We start from the raw sequence: 21,658 nt of genomic DNA on the forward strand, positions 1-21,658 counted from the left end.
GCCACTTATTGAGTTTGCATATAATACTAGCTACCATTCCAGCATTCAGATGGCTCCATACGAAGCTCTTTACGAACGAAAGTGTAGGTCACGTATAGGGTGGTTCGACGTTGGAGAATCTGGATTACGCGGGCCAGACCTGGTTCAGCAAGCCATAGGAAAAGTAAAGCTTATCCGGGATCGACTATTGACAGCTCAGAGTCGTCAGAAGTCATATTCAGATGTGCGACGTCGAGATTTAGAGTTCGGGGCTGATGACTGGGTATTCTTGAAATTGTCGCCTATGAAGGGTGTGATGATATTTGGCAAAAAGGGTAAACTTAGCCCACGGTATATTGGGCCTTATAGGATTATTCGGAGAGTGGGCCGAGTATCTTATGAGTTAGAATTGCCCTTGGAATTGGAGTCTGTCCATCCAGTTTTTCACGTATCTATGTTACGAAAGTGCATTGGCAATCCTACCCGAGTAGTGCCCATGAATGATGTATAGATTACAGAGGACTTGTCATACGAGGAAATTCTGGTTGCCATTCTAGACCGACAAATCCGCAAGCTGCGGAATAAGGAGGTAGCCTCCGTGAAAGTGCTTTGGAGGAACAACAATGTAGAAGAAATGACTTGGGAGGCCGAGGAAGACATGAAGTCTAGATATCCCTACCTATTTCCTCTTCCAGAGGAGGGTCTAACTGAGATGTCATAACCTCAAGGTGCGTGTATAAATTCTTCTATTGATTATTGTCGTTGTCCTGTGTGTCGTTGAATTATTAAGCTTCTAGGGGGAGAGTTGGTAGTAGTATTGTTACAAAAGGCAACCTTGCCAAAGTTATATGGATCACGGAGAGTGGAACATTCGAGGAAGAATGTTTCTAAGGGGGGAAGGATGTTACATCTCGCATTTTCGTACGTTAAAAGTTTCGTCTTCGGTCAACTGACGTAGAATCGGGGATGATACTATCTTGACGTTAACGTATTAACAAGCAATAAATAAGTGCCATGAAGGATAAAGGATGCACGAATTAGAGAAAATGAGTTTCATTAAAGGTTGTCGAATTTGGATAAAATATGGTCCGAGCTATAATACCCAACACTTATGGACTAGTACCATGCAAGGTACCATATGACAACGGTAGTATGATGTATAAAGTATATTAAAAATAAGTAAAATTTTAAGTAATTTTAAACAAGTTTTTATTATGTGGGTAATTGACTAATTATTGGATAATGAGATATTACCTAATTAATTAGGGGTATATTTAATAATGACTAAGTGACATGGGTGGCAGCTCCTCCATTAAGATAGGTGACAAATGTTTTTAATTAAAAGGTGGCAACTTGTGTAGTTACGTGTAAAGCATTGGTGTTGAGTAAAACTTTCCTAATTAAACTATTTTCAACACCATTTTCCTTTCAACCATTTCCAAAAAAACACACGTCACAACCAATTTTGTAAGCTTTCCAACAGAACTCCTTTCAAACATTTTCCTAGTTCAAGAATTTCCGACAAACATCAATCAAGCAATTTTTCTAGCAAAATTTCTTGTAACAAAAGAATTCCAACGAGAATTGTTGGAATCATAGCAACGTAGAATTTTGCAGTTCTAAAGAAGTACGGTGTAATCTTTTTCAAGACTATCAAACTAATTTTTTCCCTACTCCAGGTATGTTAAGACTATCCCTTCTTTCTTTTGGCATGATCCATACGATATGAACGAAACATACAAATACACAAATTCCATAAGTGACTCTACTCATAGAAGTATTAGAAATATCTATGTTCTTTAATTTTCATGTGTCATAATATTTTATCATATGTTCATGGGTCTCAGAAAAATAGGAAATTTGAAAAGATGTTACTTTATGATATTGCTCAAGAGGCAAAATGATCTTATGACATTCCGAATGATTTTATTTATGTACTTTTCATGCATTACATTCATGTGCATTGACCCATTACCATATGGCGTTATATACGCGTATATATGTAAATATATGTATATGGGATATGGGAAAAGGTTACGGCGTTATATACGCACCACCACCTGATCAGTTGGTATATGATGATGATATTGCCCACAGTGGCTAAAATATGATTCAAACGACGTTATATACGCGTATATATGTATATATTCAAACGGCATTATATACACGTATATATGTATGTATATATAGGTATATGGGATATGGAAAAGGCTATGGCATTATATACGCACCACCACCTGATCAGCTGGTATATGTTGATGATATTGCACACAGTGGTCGAGATGATATGATAGGATGCCCCTAGTGGCTTGATGATATTATGTACACCATACCTATGCATGGCATGACATTTACACGCACGTGCATGACGTTATAAACGTTTCAGTATTTACAAAGTTGTTCAAATTTAAAAATGTGTTTCAGTATTCCATGTTTCATCTATGTCTTTTACGCACTAATTTTCATGCCTTACATACTCAGTACATTTTTCGTACTGACGCCCTATTTCACGGGGCCTGCGTTTCATGCCCGCAGGTGCAGGTAGGCAAGCTGACGGTCCCTATTCTTAGGATCCCTGATCAGTGAGAGTTGGCATGGTTCAATTGATCCGGAGCTGCTTTTGATATTGGTACGATACGTTTGTACATATATATGTATATGAGTATGACGTGGCTCAGTCCCGTCTTTATACAGTTATGTTTCTGTTAGAGGTCTGTAGACAGTATGTCTAGTTGGATTGTATGTGGCCTTTTTGGCTTTTAGTTTTTGATGTATAGTTGTCTATAGCAGCCTTGCTGGCTCGCCCACTGTACTCTGCCTGTATACGTACATATTCCTTGATGGCAGGCTTCTTTCACGTAGGTTAATTTTGTAATGCATCAGATGTTATTCAGGTTCATATTTTAGATGCATGCTTAGGGGTGTTTGACAGGTAAGACTCAGGCGCCCGTCGCGGCCCATCGGTTTGGGTCGTGACACTGAACAACCCCAAACTTTAATATGTTTAAGGTTAAGCTTACATACTTTCTATATCTCATATGGTGTTGTAGAGACTGACTTAGTGGGAACTTTATTTAGTAAGTATGTTGTTGCTTCCAAAGCATATCCCCATAAATTTATTGGAAGATCAGTAAACTCCATCATAGATCTTACCATATCTAATAAGGTTCGATGTCTCCTTTCAGACATACCATTATGTTGTGGTGTTCCTAGAGGTGTCCACTATGAGAGAATCTCATTCTCTTTGAGATACTTAGTAAAATCTTCACTAAGATATTCTCCACCTCTATTAGACCTTAGTACCTTGATACTTTTACCCGTCTATTTCTCAACTTCACTACGGAACCTTTTGAACATTTCAAAAGATTCAGATTTGTATTTCATAAGATACATAAATCCATATCTTGACAGATCATCAGTGAAAGTGATGAAGTAAGAATATCCACCTCTAGCTTGAATTTTCATGGGCCCACAAACATCTGTATGAATTAGTCCCAATAATTCAATAGCTCTTTCTCCAGTTCCAGTAAATGGAGATTTGGTCATTTTTCTTTTGAGACAAGACTCACAAGTTAGATATTTCAAAATCATATTTGTCAAGGTACCCTTCCTTGTACAACTTGTTAATTCTTTCTCTCCAATACGACCAAGCCTACAATGCCAATGGTACGTATGATTTACTTGATCATCTCTTTTTCTCTTAAGACTTGAAACATGCATAATCGAATTAGCATTTACATTAGGTAAGACATAAACATCATGTTGGAGATAGGCATTCATATATAAATTATCACCATAATAAATAGAGCAAATACCATTGCCTATATTTATGTGAAAACCACATTTGTCCAACATAGAAGCTGAAATTATGTTCAAAACAAATTTAGGAACATAATAACAATCATCTAACATAAGTACTTTACCCGAAGGCATTAGTAAGGAAATTGATCCAACAGCTATGGCTGCAACTTTTGCACCATTTCCAACTTGTAGATTAATTTCTCCTTTCTTTAGTCTCTTACTTATCTTGAACCCTTGAAACATATTATAGATGTTATAACCACTGCCAATATCTAATACCCACAGTGAAGAATTAGTAGTAGCTAAAGAAAACTTGAAAACATTTTTCATTAATGTCTCACCTTGTTTATTGTCCTTTAGAGTTGCAAGATACTCCTTGCAGTTTCTCTTCCAATACCCTTTCTTCTTACAGTGAAAACATTCATTATTATATACTGACCGCAAGATCAAATCTTCAGAAGGCTCTGTACTAAGCTTGTACCCCAACTTCTCATGTTCTTCGGCAAGAACAATCACATGATTGACAAGGGGTCCAACCGGAGAGTTTTCAATGTCCAACTGTATATCAACCATCTTCTTAAGATATTCAATAATTGCAGTTGGATCCATATTCTGATGTTTCCTCTGGAGTTCAGAACTCATAGAAGTGAGAATGATGTGTTTAATAACAAGGCATTCTTCCAAGTGTTTCTGATGAACCTTGGTGCCTTGAACATCATTCTCTGGTGGGATTATCTTTACAGGCTTATCGATCACATTAATAAGCTTTTCATGCATGAGAACAACTCTCAAATTTCTATACCAGTCATCAAAGTTTGGTCCTACCAACGTGTTGGTCTCAAGTATTTCACGCAGTAATATAACAGACATATTGAGAAATCTAAAATATTGAAAAGAAAAGGCAATAATATAAGAACATATTTACATATATCAAAAGACATGGACTTTTATCTAAATGATATTTTCACTAATTATTTTAAACTATTTACCCTTGTAATGACCCGACCGGTCAAATTGAGCTTTTGCACTTTGATCGCCCGTTCTCGGGCATGACTTGCCACATATGATGTATTATGACTGATGTAAATTGTTGGTTTTAGCTTTCGCGGAGATCGGTATGAATTTGAAAGAACAGTCTCAGTTGAAAGCTTTGACATTGAAAGGTTTGACCAAGAATTGACTTATTTGTATATGAGCTCGGAATGTAATTTTTATGATTTGGTTAGCTTCGTTGGGTGATTTATGACTTAGGAGCGTGATCGGAATTGGTTTTGGAGGTCCGGTGTAGAATTTGGCTTGAATTGGCGAAATTAGTATTTTGGCGATTTTCGGTTGGTAGGTGAGATTTCGATCCAAGGGTCGGAATGGAATTCCGAGAGTTTCAATAGCTTTGTTATGTCATTTGATATGTGTACGCAAAATTTCAGGTCATTCGGAGGTGGTTTGTTTAGGTTTTTGATCGAAAGCGTATTTCGGAAGATTTTTCACAAAATTAGGCTTGAATCTGATGTGTTTTGAGTAATTTGATGTTGTTTGAGGTGTTTTGATGATTGGAACAAGTTTGAATAAGGTATTGGGTTATGTTTGTGCTTTTGGTTGAGGTCCCGGGGGCCTCGGGGTGATTCCGGATAGCTAACGGAGAGGTTGGAACCTTGTTGCAGCAGCTAATATTGCTGCTTCTGGTATCTCCGCACCTGCGGATTGGGGACCGCAGGTGCGGTGCCGCACATGCGGAAGGGGAGCCGCAGATGTGAGAGTGGGCGTGGTGAGCAGTTTCTACAGAAGCGGTCAAGGTGGCCGCATCTGCGAAGCCGCAGATGCGGAATTTTCCATCGCAGGTGCGGTTTAGGCTAGTAAGTGAGTGACCGCAGAAGCGGTTGTTTGGGCTGCATATGTAGTTCTGCAGAAGCGGGTTTTTGTTCGCAGATGCGAAAAACCCCTGGGCAGAATGTTTTAATTCATTTCATCTGCGATTTGAAGCTCATTTACTCCATAGTTGGCCTTTTTGAGAGCTTTTTGAAGGAAATCGAAGAGGGGTTCAAGGAGAAACGTTTAGAGGTAGGGCTTGAGAAATTCATGGAAAAACTAAGCCTAAAACTTAAGAATTAGGGCTTGAGAAATTGGACTTTTGAATTGGGATTTGAAGGACCAGTTGAGGTCGGAATTGAGAACTTTTGGTATGTATGAACTCGTGGGGTGATAAGGAATCTAATGAGGTAAAAATTTCTGAGTTTCGAGAAGTGGGTCCAGGGCTCGGGTTTTGCCAATTTCGGGATTTTTGATATTTTTCGATTGTTTTCGATTGGATATTGTTCCCTTAGCCTATTGTGATGTATTCGTTGTGATTTTGGTCAGATTCGACGCACGAGGAGGCCGATTTGAGAGGCAAGGGCATAGTGAGCTAGAGTTTTGGCCGGCTTGAGGTGAGTAATGATTGTAAATGATGTCCTGAGGGTTTGAAACCCCGGATTGCACATCGTAGTGCTGTATTGAGGCAAGATACGCACTGGATGATGAGCGTGGGGTCTTTTACTACTGGGAATTATGACTCGGTCCGTCCCGATTGATCATTTTATCGCGTATTTAACTGAAATTCATTTGCTATCATCATGATTTAGGCTAATTGCCATATTAGGGCTTCGTGCCAACTATTTGAACTATTCGGGGATTTTTATCACTATTTCCTCATTGCTTGACTTATTATTTGAACTCAGTCCTGTTGATATCTACTGTTTTACAAACTCAGCGACTTTCACACAGATTTGAAACTTAAATGATATTTCTACATCATGTTTTGGGCTGAGAACTACTGTTTTACTAATGCCCAAGGGGCTTGTGATGATTTTTGGACTGAGTGAGGCCGAGGGCCATATGTGAGGATATGCTGAGTGATATGAGGCCGAGGGCCTGAGATACTTTATATGCCACGAGGTGGCTTGAGTGATGTGAGGCCGAGTGCCGAGTGATGATGCCACGAGGTGGCTTGATATAGCTCTTGGGCCGTAAGGGTCCCCTCCGGAGTCTGCACACCCATAGTGAGCACGAGTACCCATATGATTGAGAGTGAGCCCGAGGGGCTGATACTATGTTGAGTGACTGAGAGTGAGCCCGAGGGGCTGATACTATGCTGAGTGACTGAGAGAGAGCCCGAGGGGCTGATACTATGTTGAGTGACTGAGAGTGAGCCCGAGGGGTTGATACTATTCTGAGTGACTGATAATGAGCTCGAGGGGCTGATACTGTTCTGAGCAAGTTACATTGTGCCCGAGGGGCGGATTTCTACTTGTTATTTAAATGTCAAATTACCTGTTTTACTTGATTTTAAGGGATTCCTATTGATTTCTTACATTTTCACTGCCTTATATGATTTTTACTGCTTTAATATAGAATTACTTTGTGCCTTTACGTATTTTATGCTTTCAGTCATTATTTACCTTTATTACTCACTAAGTTGGAGTACTCACTTTACTCCCTGCACCTTGTGTGCAGATGTAGGTATTTATATACCCGGTAGTGGGTTTTGGCTAATCGGTGGCAGAGTTATCGGAGTTTAGCAGGGTGGCTGCCAGCGTTCGTAGCACTGTTTTCTCTCCCATTTTGCTCATCAATCCTGTTTTTTGTATATTTCAGACTTTGTAGTTGTATTTATACTCTAATAGATGCTCGTGACTTGTGACACACCGATTTGGGCTGTGTCGGGATGGTTTCCCTTTTGTTATTATCGTTGTTTTTGCAATTATGGCTATATTAACCATATTTTAGACTTGTTTATGTTAATTAATTATTAAAAGAGGTGTTTCATTTGTTTTTGCTGGCCTTGTCTTCACGAGAGGCGCCATCACGACCAGGTTCGAGAATTGGGTCGTGACAAGTTGGTATCAGAGCCTAGGTTACATAGGTCTCACGAGTCATGAGCAGGTTTAGTAGAGTTTCGCGGATCGGTACAGAGACGTCTGTATTTATCCTCGAGAGGCTGCAGAACCTTTAGGAAAAACTTCACATTCTTGAATTCTTATCGTGCGTCCTTGATCTAGCTTGAAAAGTAACTCCTGAAATTCCTTCCACGCGTTCGCATGCGCGCATGAGCGCTCAGTATCATATGTGCCTTGATGGCTTGTGATTCCCTGATCGAGGGGTGAGATGTGATCTCTGTGAGTTTGATGTTGGGCCAGTCTGAAGGACTTGAGGCTGGATCTTTGCCTATGCCTTGAGCACCGAGGTTCTGATTGCGTGCGCAAGTGTTTTGAACTTATATGTTCGGTGTCGTCCCTATTAGTGGAAATGACGGTTGGATAACTATGTGATGAGTATGTTAGTATTGCGAGATATATCTATACGACTTGGAAGTGACGAGGAAGGTCTGCCGGAGGATAGAAGGACTATTAAGTGCTTGATTTTCATCTTGATTTGAGATGTAGCCCTGAGTAAGGGCGTATGAAGGATCTTTCAATGTTTCCCAGTTGAGAGTGAAGTAGATTTCATGTTGCGGTATGAGTTTAGATTCAAGAAGACTAACTGCGTACGGATTGTGACGGTGGAAGGTATACAGAAATGTTAGATTGAGGCGAAGCAAGTAGGTTATCTCCTGCGGAGTGTTCTGAGGTGGTGTGATCCTTATGTGTATGTTAGAAGATCTCATGTGTAAGTGAAAAGTGCATGTTGAAATTTGAAATTTCGGGTCGCTTAAGAGAATGGGCTTAACTATTGCGGGGATGAATACGAGATTTGCAGAAGATTTAAAATACTAGATGATCTGTGTTTTCACAAGATTACAAAAGGATTTGAGCTTAATCTCACTATGGTATTGTGGCATCAATAGAGTATAAGTGTTATGAGTTATTGAGTGTATTTTGATCTATGGCACCGAGCCAAGTGGGGAAGTCTGTTGTGAGTAGTTGGTTGCACGGTTAGGCACTATGTTGGTTCCAGTTTGAGGCGTATGGGCGAATCAGTTATGGCTTGCGGAAATTGAGACCGAGGATGACTCGAGTAGAGAAATTTTTTGACAAAGGTTATATTATGCTTCATAGAGTAAGAAAAATCACAGGATGTCTTAAGTTGTTGTTGGTAAGGAATGCTCGGTGCATAGAGCAGGAAGTTGCCTGGATGTGTTGGGATGAGGATTTCATTCTGCAGTGTCAGAGTGCTAATGAGGCACGGGTGGTTCTGTTCATTTGATTAGGCTAATTGTAGTTTGAAGAGAGTGAGTGACTCTCGAGAATGGTTCTAATGTGTTCGAGGTTCTACATGTAACAATTGGGTATCTTAAAGTTGTATATGGGGTTAGAAACTGTGTTTTCATGGGAAGAGGTCAAGACTTGTAATATTTCTATATTGAATATAGGACTCTATGTATCAGTATAAGGACAGCAAAGGTAATGGATTTAGATTCACAGGAAGTTCCTCAAAGTAAAGTGTTCTGGAATATGGTGTTTTTGGGAGTAATTAAGTGAGTATTCAGCGGCTTATAGGTCTTAGATAGTGTGGCCTTGTGCTTGGGTCTCGTGTGGTGAGCCTGGGTTGAGGAATTGTGGTACTACAGCAAGAGGGAATATCCAGTTGAAGATGAATCAGAAGGAAATTTAGATAGATGGAGTAGATCGATAGTAGACCGGACCGGTATGGTAAGGATATGATTAATTCCATGCATGTGTTCGAGGTAATGAGTTCTTGCGGGAATTTTGTAATGATGCTCTTAGGTTTTGATGACTTGCTTAGCTTGGTCGAGTTAGAAAGATTCAGTCCTAGCAGGCCTGATTTGTGCAAAGGGAATTCGGAGAGTTCCTGATGGTTTTTACTGCGGTTTGGAGATGTATATTTTCTATGGGTATGTTGAGCGTGGGATGTATAGTGATTTTTCTTCTAGATGGGACCAATGGAAAGTTTGTGACTAGTTGAGTTCGTAGATGTCTGTGGCTCGGAAGGGAGATGAAGTTCTCATAATATCCTAGGATGGTATGGTATATGCGGTATGTTGTGAGGATCGAGATTTGCCTGTGTAAAGTTACGGGCAGTTCTGAACGGAAAGTCATGAATTCTTAAGTAGCACGCCCAGTTTCATGAATTCTTAGTGAGGTGCGTTGGATTATACCCTGGTAGAGTGGTTTTATATTTCAAAGACCCAGCGAACGGCTGGGAAGGATTGCCTTTCTTAATTGAGCCTTCGTAATGGATGTCAGTGCAGAGGATTCTACCACTGATTTAGTTCCAGTGTTGAGGAACTCTCCTGATGTGTTCCTTATGGCTGGGCATGTCGCCTGGCAGGGTTGTTGATTTCGGTATTGATTTGGCGCCGGGCACTGTATCGTATGGCTCTGACAGGAGTTATAGTAGTGGAAGGAGCAGCTTCGGGCTTCTTTGATAAGGAGTTTGTTGGCAGGACAATGTGGATGCGTGTTCTAGCTGAGTCGGCTTAGTTGGCCCCAACCTGTATTGCTGAGGGACAGGTTGATTCGACCATTATTGAGCTTACTAGTGATCTGGGAGATCTATGAGTTGCCTTTCTGTGTTGCGAGATGTTATGATTTATTGGTTATGGGCACATATGGTGCGGTTCTATTGGGGTTCATAGTGGAAGTCGAGTGGGAAAAGTAATTGGGTGTTTCTCGGTAGATGGCGTATCGGTTACGTCCTATCGGGTCTGCGAGGTATATGTTCCTTGTTTCACCATGGGTGTAGTGATTTGCTTTGGTTCCAGGCGTCAAATTGTGCACGGTTGTCAATTTCGAGCATAGTGACTTGAGGTGTTTCATGTGGAACACTGTTTGGATAGGATCGCGTATTTTGTAGCGAAGCTACGTGGAGATATGACCTTGCGGGTTAGATTCGGGTGTTCTATTTCTATGATGTGAGACGGGTCCTCAGTCTTGTGTTGTGGTAGTACGGGTGAGCTTGAGGTACAACTCTTTCATTTGAGTCATTTTCATGATTTGAGTATGTTCGGACCGTTGCTTATTGGTGCGCGTATTATGCAAGTTGTGGCTTAGGCCTATATTGACGTGACATGTCACCAAAGTGGTGTGTTGGATTAGAGGAGATTGTTGGGATCACTAATGAATATGAATGGATTCGATTTCAGCATGTTGGAAGGATAATATCGAGGTTTGACTCAGAAATTTGCTATGGTATTTGCCAAAGGAGAAGTGGCTTCATGAATGGTTGACCTGGGAAATGGTCGTGGTTTAGTGCGTATTTCATTTATCGTTGGCAGTATATGAAAGTGTTGGAATGAGACTTTAGTTGATAAGAGGTTTTCTACCAGTATTCAGTTGTTGTGGGCAGCTGTTGTGAATAAAAGTTATCGCTACGAGTGTTTGAGTTATGTGGTATATCATGGGATTGCTCCCAAGGTTGCAGACATGGGTTAGTACAGCTGGTTTGGGTCTATTCAGAGTATAGCTGTGAGGTTTTGATCGTATTGATGGTTTCGGAAGTGGAAATGTGGTTCTATGGCTTATGGGCCAGATTGGATTGTGCTATTTTCAGTTGCAATGTGTTATCGGACCTATATGAGATAGGGTGATGTGGGATCACCCCCCGGGTATATGCATGGTAAAGTTATTAAGCTATGGGTTGGATTTTAGAACAACTCTGGGTACGTTCGAGGACGAACGTGTGTTTAAGTGGGGGAGGATATAACGACCCGATCGATCTTTTTGAGCTTTTGCACTTTGATCGCCCGTTCTCGGGCATGACTTGCCCCGTATGATGTATTATGACTGATGTAAAACGTTGGTTTTGGCTTTCGCGGAGATCGGTATGAATTTGAAAGAACGGTCTCAGTTGAAAGGTTTGACCAAGAATTGACTTATTTGTATATGAGCTCGAAATGGAATTTTTATGATTTGGTTAGCTTCGTTGGGTGATTTATGACTTAGGAGCGTGATCGGAATTGGTTTTGGAGGTCCGGTGTAGAATTTGGCTTGAATTGGCGAAGTTAGTATTTTGGCGATTTCTGGTTGGTAGGTGAGATTTCGATCCAAGGGTCGGAATGGAATTCCGAGAGTTGCAATAGCTTTGTTATGTCATTTGGGATGTGTGTGCAAAATTTCAGGTCATTCGGAGGTGGTTTGGTTGGGTTTTTGATCGAAAGCGTATTTCGGAAGATTTTTCAAAAAATTAGGCTTGAACCCGATGTGTTTTGAGTAATTTGATGTTGTTTGAGGTGTTTTGATTATTGGAATAAGTTTGAATAAGGTATTGGGTTATGTTTGTGCTTTTGGTTGAGGTCCCGGGGGCCTCGGGGTGATTCCGGATAGCTAACGGAGAGGTTGGAACCTTGTTGCAGCAGCTAATATTGCTGCTTCTGGTATCTCCGCACCTGCGGATTGGGGACCACAGGTGCGGTGCAACACATGCAGAAGGGGAGGCGCAGATGCGAGAGTGGGTGTGGTGAGCAGTTTCCGCAGAAGCGATCAAGGTGGCCGCATCTGCGAAGCCGCAGATGCGGAATTTTCCATCGCAGATGCGGTTTAGGCTAGTAAGTGAGTGACCGCAGAAGCGGTTGTTTGGGCCGCATATGCAGTTCCGCAGAAGCGGGCTTTTGTTCGCAGATGCGAAAAACCCCTGGGCAAAATATTTTAATTCATTTCATCCGCAATTTGAAGCTCATTTACTCCATAGTTGGCCTTTTTGAGAGCTTTTTGAAGGAAATCGAAGAGGGGTTCAAGGAGAAACGTTTAGAGGTAAGATTTTCGAACCTGAAGCTCGATTATATTGTAAAATCCACCTAGAAATTCATGGAAAAACTAAGCCTAAAATTTAAGAACTAGAGCTTGAGAAATTGGACTTTTGAATTGAGATTTGAAGGACCATTTGAGGTCGGAATTGAGAACTTTTGGTATGTATGAACTCGTGGAGTGATAAGGAATCTAATGAGGTGAAAATTTCTGAGTTTCGAGAAGTGGGCCCGGGGCTCGGGTTTTGCCAATTTCGGAATTTTTGATATTTTTTGATTGTTTTCGATTGAGTATTGTTCCCTTAGCCTATTGTGACGTATTCGTTATGGTTTTGGTCAGATTCGACGCGTGAGGAGGCCGATTTGAGAGGCAAGGGCATAGTGAGCTAGAGTTTTGGCCGGCTTGAGGTGAGTAATGATTGTAAATAATGTCCTGAGGGTTTGAAACCCCGGATTGCATATTGTAATGCTATATTGAGGCAAGATACGCACTGGATGATGAGCGTGGGGTCTTTTACTACTGGGGATGGTCCGTCCCGATTGATGATTTTACCGCGTATTTGACTGAAATTCATTTGCTATCATCATGATTTGGGCTGATTGCCATATTTGGGCTTCGTGCCAACTATTTGAACCCTTCGGGGATTTTTATCATTGTTTCTGTAACGACCCGACCGGTCGTTTTGAGCTTTTGTACTTTGATCGCCAGTTCTCAGGCATGACTCCCCGTGTTATGTATTATGACTGATGTAGATCGTTGGTGTTGGTTTTCAGGAAAAAAAATCGGAATGAATTTGTAAGAATAGTCTCAGTTGAAAGTTTTGAATTTGAAAGATTTGACCAAGAGTTGACTTATGTGTAAATGATCTCGAATCGGAATTTTTATGATTTGTCTAGCTCCATTAGGTGATTTATGACTTAGGAGCGCAATCGTAATTGGTTTTGGAGGTCCGGTGTGGAATTTGGCTTGAATTTGCGAAAGTAGTATTTTAGCGATTTCCGGTTGATAGGTGAGATTTTGATCCAAGGGTCGGAATGGAATTCCGATAGTTTCTGTAGCTTCACTATGTGATTTGGGATGTGTGTGCGAAATTTCATGTCATTCGGAGGTGATTTGGTCGGGTTTTTTATCAAATGCGTGTTTCGGAAGTTTTTGGAAAACTTAGGCTTGAATTCGATGTGAATTGATGGTTTTGATGTTGTTTGAGGTGTTTTTTTGATTGGAAAAAGTTTGAATGATGTTATGGGGTGTGTTGGCATGTTTGGTCGGGGTCCATGAGGCTCGGATAAGTTTTGGAAGAGTTTTTGGAAGATTTTTGTCGTTTTGAGCATAAGCACGTAATGATCCAAAGGTTCATTTTTAGTTCAAGAGATTGAAATTTGATTTCGATACTTCCGAAATTTTGATAATGAATTATAGGACTGATCTGGAAAGTTTGGTCTAATTTCATCAAGTCGCGATTGGTTTTTTGACGCGAAACATTTGTTAATTGTTTAACGAGCGAAATGGATATCGCACTGAGCAAACGAGCTTCGAATTGAGTTTCGATTGAAGGACTATGTTCGTATCATTATTTTGACTCATAGGAACAAGAATCATCGAATTCAGAGTTCGTATGGTGGAGTTAGAGCCTTTTTAGTGAAAATAAATATTGCTGGTGCAGAAGGTTCTGGTGTGCACCTTTAGCGACCAGATTTGGCACCTTTAGCGACCGGAAAGGTCTTTTAGCGACCAGAATGGGCTTTATTAGTGTTGTTCTATTTTTTTAGCTCATTTTCACGTTCTTCTTGTGAAAGAACACGGCTTGGGCAATTTTTTAGCAAGAAATTATGGGAAATCTTGAGGTAAGTCACTTGTGATCATTTCTACTCCATAATATTGAATTATCATCGAATAATCCGACTAGATTACATGTTTTTGAGGAGTAAATTGGGGATTTAGGCCTAGAGATTTGAAAATAAGATTTGATAATTTGAGGGTCGAGTTGATGTCCGATTTTGGTAAATTTTATATGTATAGACTCGTGGCGAGATAAAGAATCCGTTGATGTTAATTTTTCTGAATTTCGAGAAGTGGGTCCAGGGCTCGGGTTTTGCCAAATTTCGCGATTTTGATGTTTTTCAGTTATTTTCGATTGGGTATTGTTCCTACAGCATAATGTGACATATTCGTTCTAATTTTGGATAGATTCGACGCACAAAGAGGCCAATTCGAGAGGCAAGGGCATAGCGAGCTAGACTTTAGGCCGTCTTGAGGTGAGTAATTGATGTAAATGATGTCCTGAGGGTTTGAAACCCCAGAATTTCACATCATAACGCTATATTGAGGTGACTTGCACGCCGGATAATGGGCGTGGGGTAGAGCACCATTGGGAATTGTGACTTGGTCCGTCCCGAGAGATGTTTTTACCGTGTTTTCTACTTGAACTAAATTAAGAATCATCCTTACTTAGATTTGATTGTTACATTTGGGCTTCTTGCCAATTATTTGAATCCTTCAGGGATTGATATCACTGTTTTCGCATATTTTGCATATCATTTGGTCTCAGTCCAAGGTTTTAAATACTGTTTTGCAAACTCAGTCATCTTTCTAAGATTTGAAAACTTAAATGATATTTCTAAATGATATTTTGGGCTGAGAACTATTGTTTTACGAATGCCCAAGGGGCTTATGATGATTTCTGGACTGAGCATGGATCGGGCTACGCGCCGCAACAGTGTTACATTGATATTGAGGCCAAGAGCCTGGTTGATTACATTGATATTGAGGCCGAGAGCCTGGTTGATTACATTGATATTGAGTCCGAGAGCCTAGGTGATTATATTGATATTGATATGAGGCCGAGGGCCTAGATTTGATGCTACGAGATGGCTTGATATTGCGCTTGGGCTGTAGGAGCCCCTCCGGAGTCTGTACATACCCCCAGTGAGCATCGTCGACGATAAATAAATATGGATGGCTTGGGCTGCACGCCGCAGTGGGTACCAGAGGGTACCGTCATATGCATTGCATTGCACTCATGCATTTATTCCTTATCTGCATTATCTGCCATAATAATTATGTGCTCTTATTTCATTGACTGGTTGCTTCATACTGTTCTGAGCCTGAGGGGCTGATACTGTTCTGAGATACTGAGCCCGAGGGGCCGATTTCTACTTATTATTTTGATACTGAGCCCGAGGGGCAGATTTCTAATTACTATTTTGATACTAAGTCCGAGGGGAAGATTTCTACTTATTATTTTGATATTGAGCCCGAGGGGCAGATTTCTAATTATTATTTTGATACTGAGCCCGAGGGACAGATTTCTACTTGTTATTTTGATACTGAGCCCGAGGGGCAAATTTCTACTTGTTGTTTTGATATTGAGCCCGAGGGGCAGATTTCTACTCGTCATTTTACTGCCAAATTACCTATTTTACTGGTTTAAAAGAAATTTCACATGATGTTTCACTGAATTGTTATTTTAAATGATTTCACTGCTTCTGTATAGAATGTTGTGTGCCTTAACGTGTTTTCTTACCTTCAGTCATTATTTATATTTATTACTCACTGGGTCGGAGTACTCACATTACTCCCTGCACCATGTGTGCAGGTACAGGTATTCCTGATGCATAGAGCGAGTTTTCTGCTGTTCAATTTTCATCGGAGTTATCGAGGTAGCTGCATGGCGTTCACAGACCCGTTTTCTCCCTTATCTTCTTTTATTTATGATATCTTCAGACTTTGTTCCTAATTCCATACTTTGTAGAATTTTAGTAAACTCTGTAGTAGCTCATGACTTGTGACACCCCGGTTAGGGCTGAGTTGGGTTGGATTTCCGTATTTTATCTATACTTTCCGCTATTGGATATTATTAAACCATGATTATACTATAATTGTGTTAATTAATTGTCTTAAAGGATGAATTGGGTTGAATGGCTGGCCTTGTCTTCATGAGAGGCGCCATCACGACCAGGTTTGGGAATTGGGTCGTGACAGTTTCCTCACTACTTGACTTATTATTTGAACTCAGTCCTGTTGATATCTACTGTTTTACAAACTCAGCCAGTTTTACTCAGATTTGAAACTTAAATGATATTTCTACATCATGTTTTGGGCTGAGAACTACTGTTTTACTAATGCCCAAGGGGCTTGTGATTATTTTTTGGACTGAGTGAGGCTGAGGGCCATATGTGAGGATATGCTGAGTTATATGAGGCCGAGGGCCTGAGATACTTTCTATGCCATGAGGTGGCTTGAGTGATATGAGGTCGAGTGCCGAGTGATGTTGCCACGAGGTGGCTTGATATAGCGCTTGGGTTGTAAGGGGCACCTCCGGAGTCTACACACCCACAGTGAGCGCGGGTACCCATATGATGGAGAGTGAGTCCGAGGGGCTGATACTATGTTGAGTGACTGAGAGTGAGTCCGAGAGGCTGATACTATGTTGAGTGACTAAGAGTGAGCCCGAGAGGCTGATACTATGCTGAGTGACTGAGAGTGAGCCCGAGGGGCTGATACTATGCTGAGTGACTGAGAGTGAGCCCGAGGGGCTGATACTATGCTGAGTGACTGAGAGTGAGTCCGAGGGGCTGATACTATTCTGAGTGACTGAGAGTGAGCCCGAGGGGCTGATACTATTCTGAGTGATTGATAGTGAGCCCAAGGGTCTGATACTGTTTTGAGCAAGTTACACTATGCCCGAGGGGCAGATTTCTACTTGTTACTTAAATGTCAAATTGCCTGTTTTACTTGTATTTAAGGGATTCCTACTGATTTCTCACTGTTTCACTGCCTTAAATGATTTTTACTGCTTTAATATAGAATTACTTTGTGCCTTTACGTGTTTCATGCTTTCAGTCATTATTTACCTTTATTACTCACTGAGTTGGAGTACTCACTTTACTCCCTGCACCTTGTGTGCAGATGCAGGTATTTATACACCCGGTAGTGGGTTTTGGCTAATCGGTGGCAGAGTAATCGGAGTTTAGCAAGGTGGCTGTCAGCGTTCGCAGCACCGTTTTCTCTCCTTTTTTGCTCATCAATCCTATTTTTTGTATATTTCAGACCTTATAATTGTATTTATACTCTAATAGATGCTCGTTACTTGTGACACCCCGATTTGGGCTATGTCGGGATGGTTTCTCTTTTGTTATTATCGTTGTTTCCACAATTATGGCTATATTAACCTTGTTTTAGACTTGTTTATGTTAATTAATTGTTAAAAGAGGTGTTTCGTTTGTTTTGGCCGGTCTTGTCTTCACGAGAAGCGCCATCACGACCGGGTTCGGGAATTGGGTCGTGACAACCCTCATTATAGTTTAAGAAATCTTTATTTCTATTAGTGGAGTAAAGGAATCCTTTAACAATATGTATGAGCCCCTTGGAAGTCAAGTCGTTTCTCACATATATCATAAAGGTAGGTACTCTTACCAATTGTATCCCTATACAACTTCCTTAAATAGCTCTATGTCAAATAGTCCCCTGGTAGTCAGGTTGATCCTATTGGCATAGTTGAGTTCAACCATCATGATAGCAAAGAACTTATTAAATTTTATACTCCCCGGGTAGTCCAGGCGTCTAGTAAAAAATTGAATAATTCTTTCAAATCCATACATCTAATGCAAATAAATAATTTTAACATATTCTCGAGCTATAAGTCTCCTGGTAGTCAGGCCGCTCCTTATAAACAAGAGATAAGTAAAATTATTTACTTTGATGGATAGCTCTATAATAAAATATTTTATATTTTATTATTCAAGAACTCAAATTTTAATAAGAGGGAATTGTTACTAAAACAACTTTTAATAACATGATGATCAAATCTTTCATAGCACTTGAATTTGGTTTAAGTTGTTTACATGCTTTGTCCTAAATTAATTTACATCACATGTAATAAATAATTCAAAATCATATGTCGACCAAGCATGTGACATAAAAACGAAATTCAACATACTTATAACATGTTTATCTTATATATCACATATATCATATAAAATAATTCATGCCAGAAAATTATTATTAGTTAATACCTCATAAACTAATAACAATTTAAATAACTGTATAATCTAACAACCTATTATAGATTACCATTGTATCTTATACGAAATTTTAAATTCAAGTTACAAACTATCTCAGTAGTTTAGCTTTTATGAATACATATTTTATTCACAATAAAATAATATCAATCCATGCATTCAAACAATTTGTCTAGTGCACAAGACACATGTATTATTGTTTGAACTTTTCAAATATAATCATAAAATATTTTGTAAATAAATTTTAAACACGAGAAACCATGGCTCTGATACCACTGAAGAATCGCATAGAGGTTTTCATAACACACAGCGGAAGATAAAAGCTATCCTAGGCAGAAATATTTGTGTTTAAAATTTATTTACATATCAAAGATCGGATATAAGACGTACCTTGTGAAGAGAGTCTCATTTTTAAATTTCTTCAATAGTGCGAAGACTCTATGTGTATCCACACCGAGACTGGTCCTTGCTATCAACTCCTTGATCAATGAAACCCCGTGAACAAATTGAATGAAAATATTGTGTTGAAATTTTTCTCAAAAATCTCAACTCAAAGGTAGAAGAACAAAAAATAATTTTCTTGTACTAGTATTTTCTATCTTGGTTTTATATTGCACTATTACTTTCTCAAAGTAATTTTTCTTCTCAAGAATAACTATCATGGTTTCTTTACAATATGTATAAGATCTATGTCTCACTCATTCTTAATTAAGATTCACACATATATATTCATAATTTCTATTGGAAAATACAAATCACATGTCTTATGGTAAATAAAAACATGTAACTTCTTTATGGAATTCAATTTTAAATTGAATTATACAACTTAGTCAACATTTTAAAATGAAAACATGTAACTCATTTATGGAATTCAATTCTAAATTGAATTCTACAACTTAGTCACCATTTTAAAATAAAAACATGTAACTCATTTATGGAATTCAATTCTAAATTGAATTCTATAACTTAGTCAATATTTGAAAATAAAAACATGCAACACATTTATAGAATTCAATTCTAAATTGAATTGTTCTTATTAATATTTTCCTATTAAAAAATTATATCCCATATCAAATGGGTTGAAAATTGTAGACAATACCATAAGGACTTTCTATGTTAATTAATCCAATTCAAAATTGGATTTACTAACAAGACTTTATTAATATTTTATATAACATCTTTTATATAAAATAAGTGCTAATTATATATATATATACTCTCAAGAATCTGTAGAAGAATAAACACACACACACACACACACACACACACACACACACACACACACACACATATATATATATATATATATATATATATATATATATATATATATATATATATATATATATATATTAACCAAGAGATATAATTTTGTTTTTCTATTCTAAATAGAATATTTCAATTTGTTCACAATATTAATTATATCCTCTATGCTAGCAAAGAATATAATAATATTTCATTTGGACTAATAACTAAATTTATTTGACTAATTAAATTCTTTAATTTAATTATCAAATAATAAAACAATTAATCCTTTAGCAAAGATCAGAACACTCGTTAGTGTGCGACCCCATAGGTTCAATACTAATCCGGTAGTAAATTGATCACATCAATATATTAATCAAGGGTGGCGTCTAGCAACACTCCTTAACGACCGGATAGCATGAAGTATACAATTTACTCTCAAGAACCAGTAGAAGAATAATGTATTAATTCCTTCTGTCATTATAGCTCTGGGTCACCCTAGGATATGGTTCAACTATCAAATCCTAATAAGCGACTAACTATGTGTTCATGTCAAAATATAATCAATCATTGAATGACCTAAGAAACTTTTTTCTTCTTTCATTCAATCGCCCTGGCCAAGGTCTTAATTTGGTCGCTTATAATTCATAACAACATGGAGCTTAAATTCATTACCAAAAGTTGACAGATTTCATCTTGATCAATCACTAATTCTACAAGTATTTAATCCTACCTAATATCCTTTCAACTATCGCCCTAGGGACATAGGTGTCTAGTATCAAAGTACAATAAATAACTTATCAATTACTATGATGATATCAGGTCAAAGAAAGTTCTTCCATCACATTTTTCTAGAGAATATCTCATTGACAGTTTATGGTAATTCTAACCATTAGGAATTATCCAATGAGTTGGTTCAATGATCATATCTTTATATGCATCATCTATATATGTGATTTAGTTAATGAGATCAACTAATCTTTATCCTATAAAGATGATCTAATCGGATTATTAATGTCCAAATTAATAATCTAATGATCAAGAACAAAATTTAGATTAAATTATAAGAAACTTCACACTTATTATTATGATCTCCGTCATAATGTCAAGTCTCAAAATTTAATAAAGGACCTTATCAAATTAATCAAGCAATTAATAACAATGATAAAATAATATCAAATGCCATATATATATTTTATATGAAATAACGTTCACAAAAAAAATATGTTCAGATGTCACGACCCAACCCCCGAACCCGGTCGTGATGGTGCCTCTCGTGAAGACAAGGCCAGCCAGACCAAAACGGAACACCTCTTTTAAATAGTTAATCATCATAAACAGTAATAACATATAATATAATACTCATAAATTGTGGAATTTAACGATAACAACCGCAAGAACCATCCCGATACAGTCCAAACCGGGGTGTCACAAGTCATGAGCTACTACAGAATCTGCTATAGGTCTACAAAGTACGGAATCCGATACAACAGTCTGAAGAAAACATAAATGATAGAGGATAAAAGAGACAAGGGGCTGCGGACGGCAACAGCTACCTCGTAACTCCAAATCACTGCATAGCCTGGACGGAATCAGCGCTCAGGTACGGACTCTACTATGCCTGAATCTGCACACATGGTACAGGGAGTAATGTGAGTACTCCGACTTAGTGAGTAATAATTATAAATAATGACTGAAAGTATGAAAATACGTAAAGGCACAAAGCAATTCCATATCAAGTAGTAAAAATCACTTAAGGCAGTAAATCAGTGAAGAAATCAAATGATATGCCTTTTAAAACAAGTAAAACCGGTAATTTAACAGGTAAATAACAAGTAGAAATCCGCCCCTCGGGCACAGTATCAATCGTTCAGCATAGTATCAGCCCCTCGGGCTCACTCTCAGTACAGTATCAGCCCCTCGGGCTCAGTATCA

The sequence above is a fragment of the Nicotiana tabacum genome, chromosome 1, assembly GCF_000715075.1.
Source record: "Nicotiana tabacum cultivar K326 chromosome 1, ASM71507v2, whole genome shotgun sequence".
NCBI classification, from domain to species: domain Eukaryota; kingdom Viridiplantae; phylum Streptophyta; class Magnoliopsida; order Solanales; family Solanaceae; genus Nicotiana; species Nicotiana tabacum.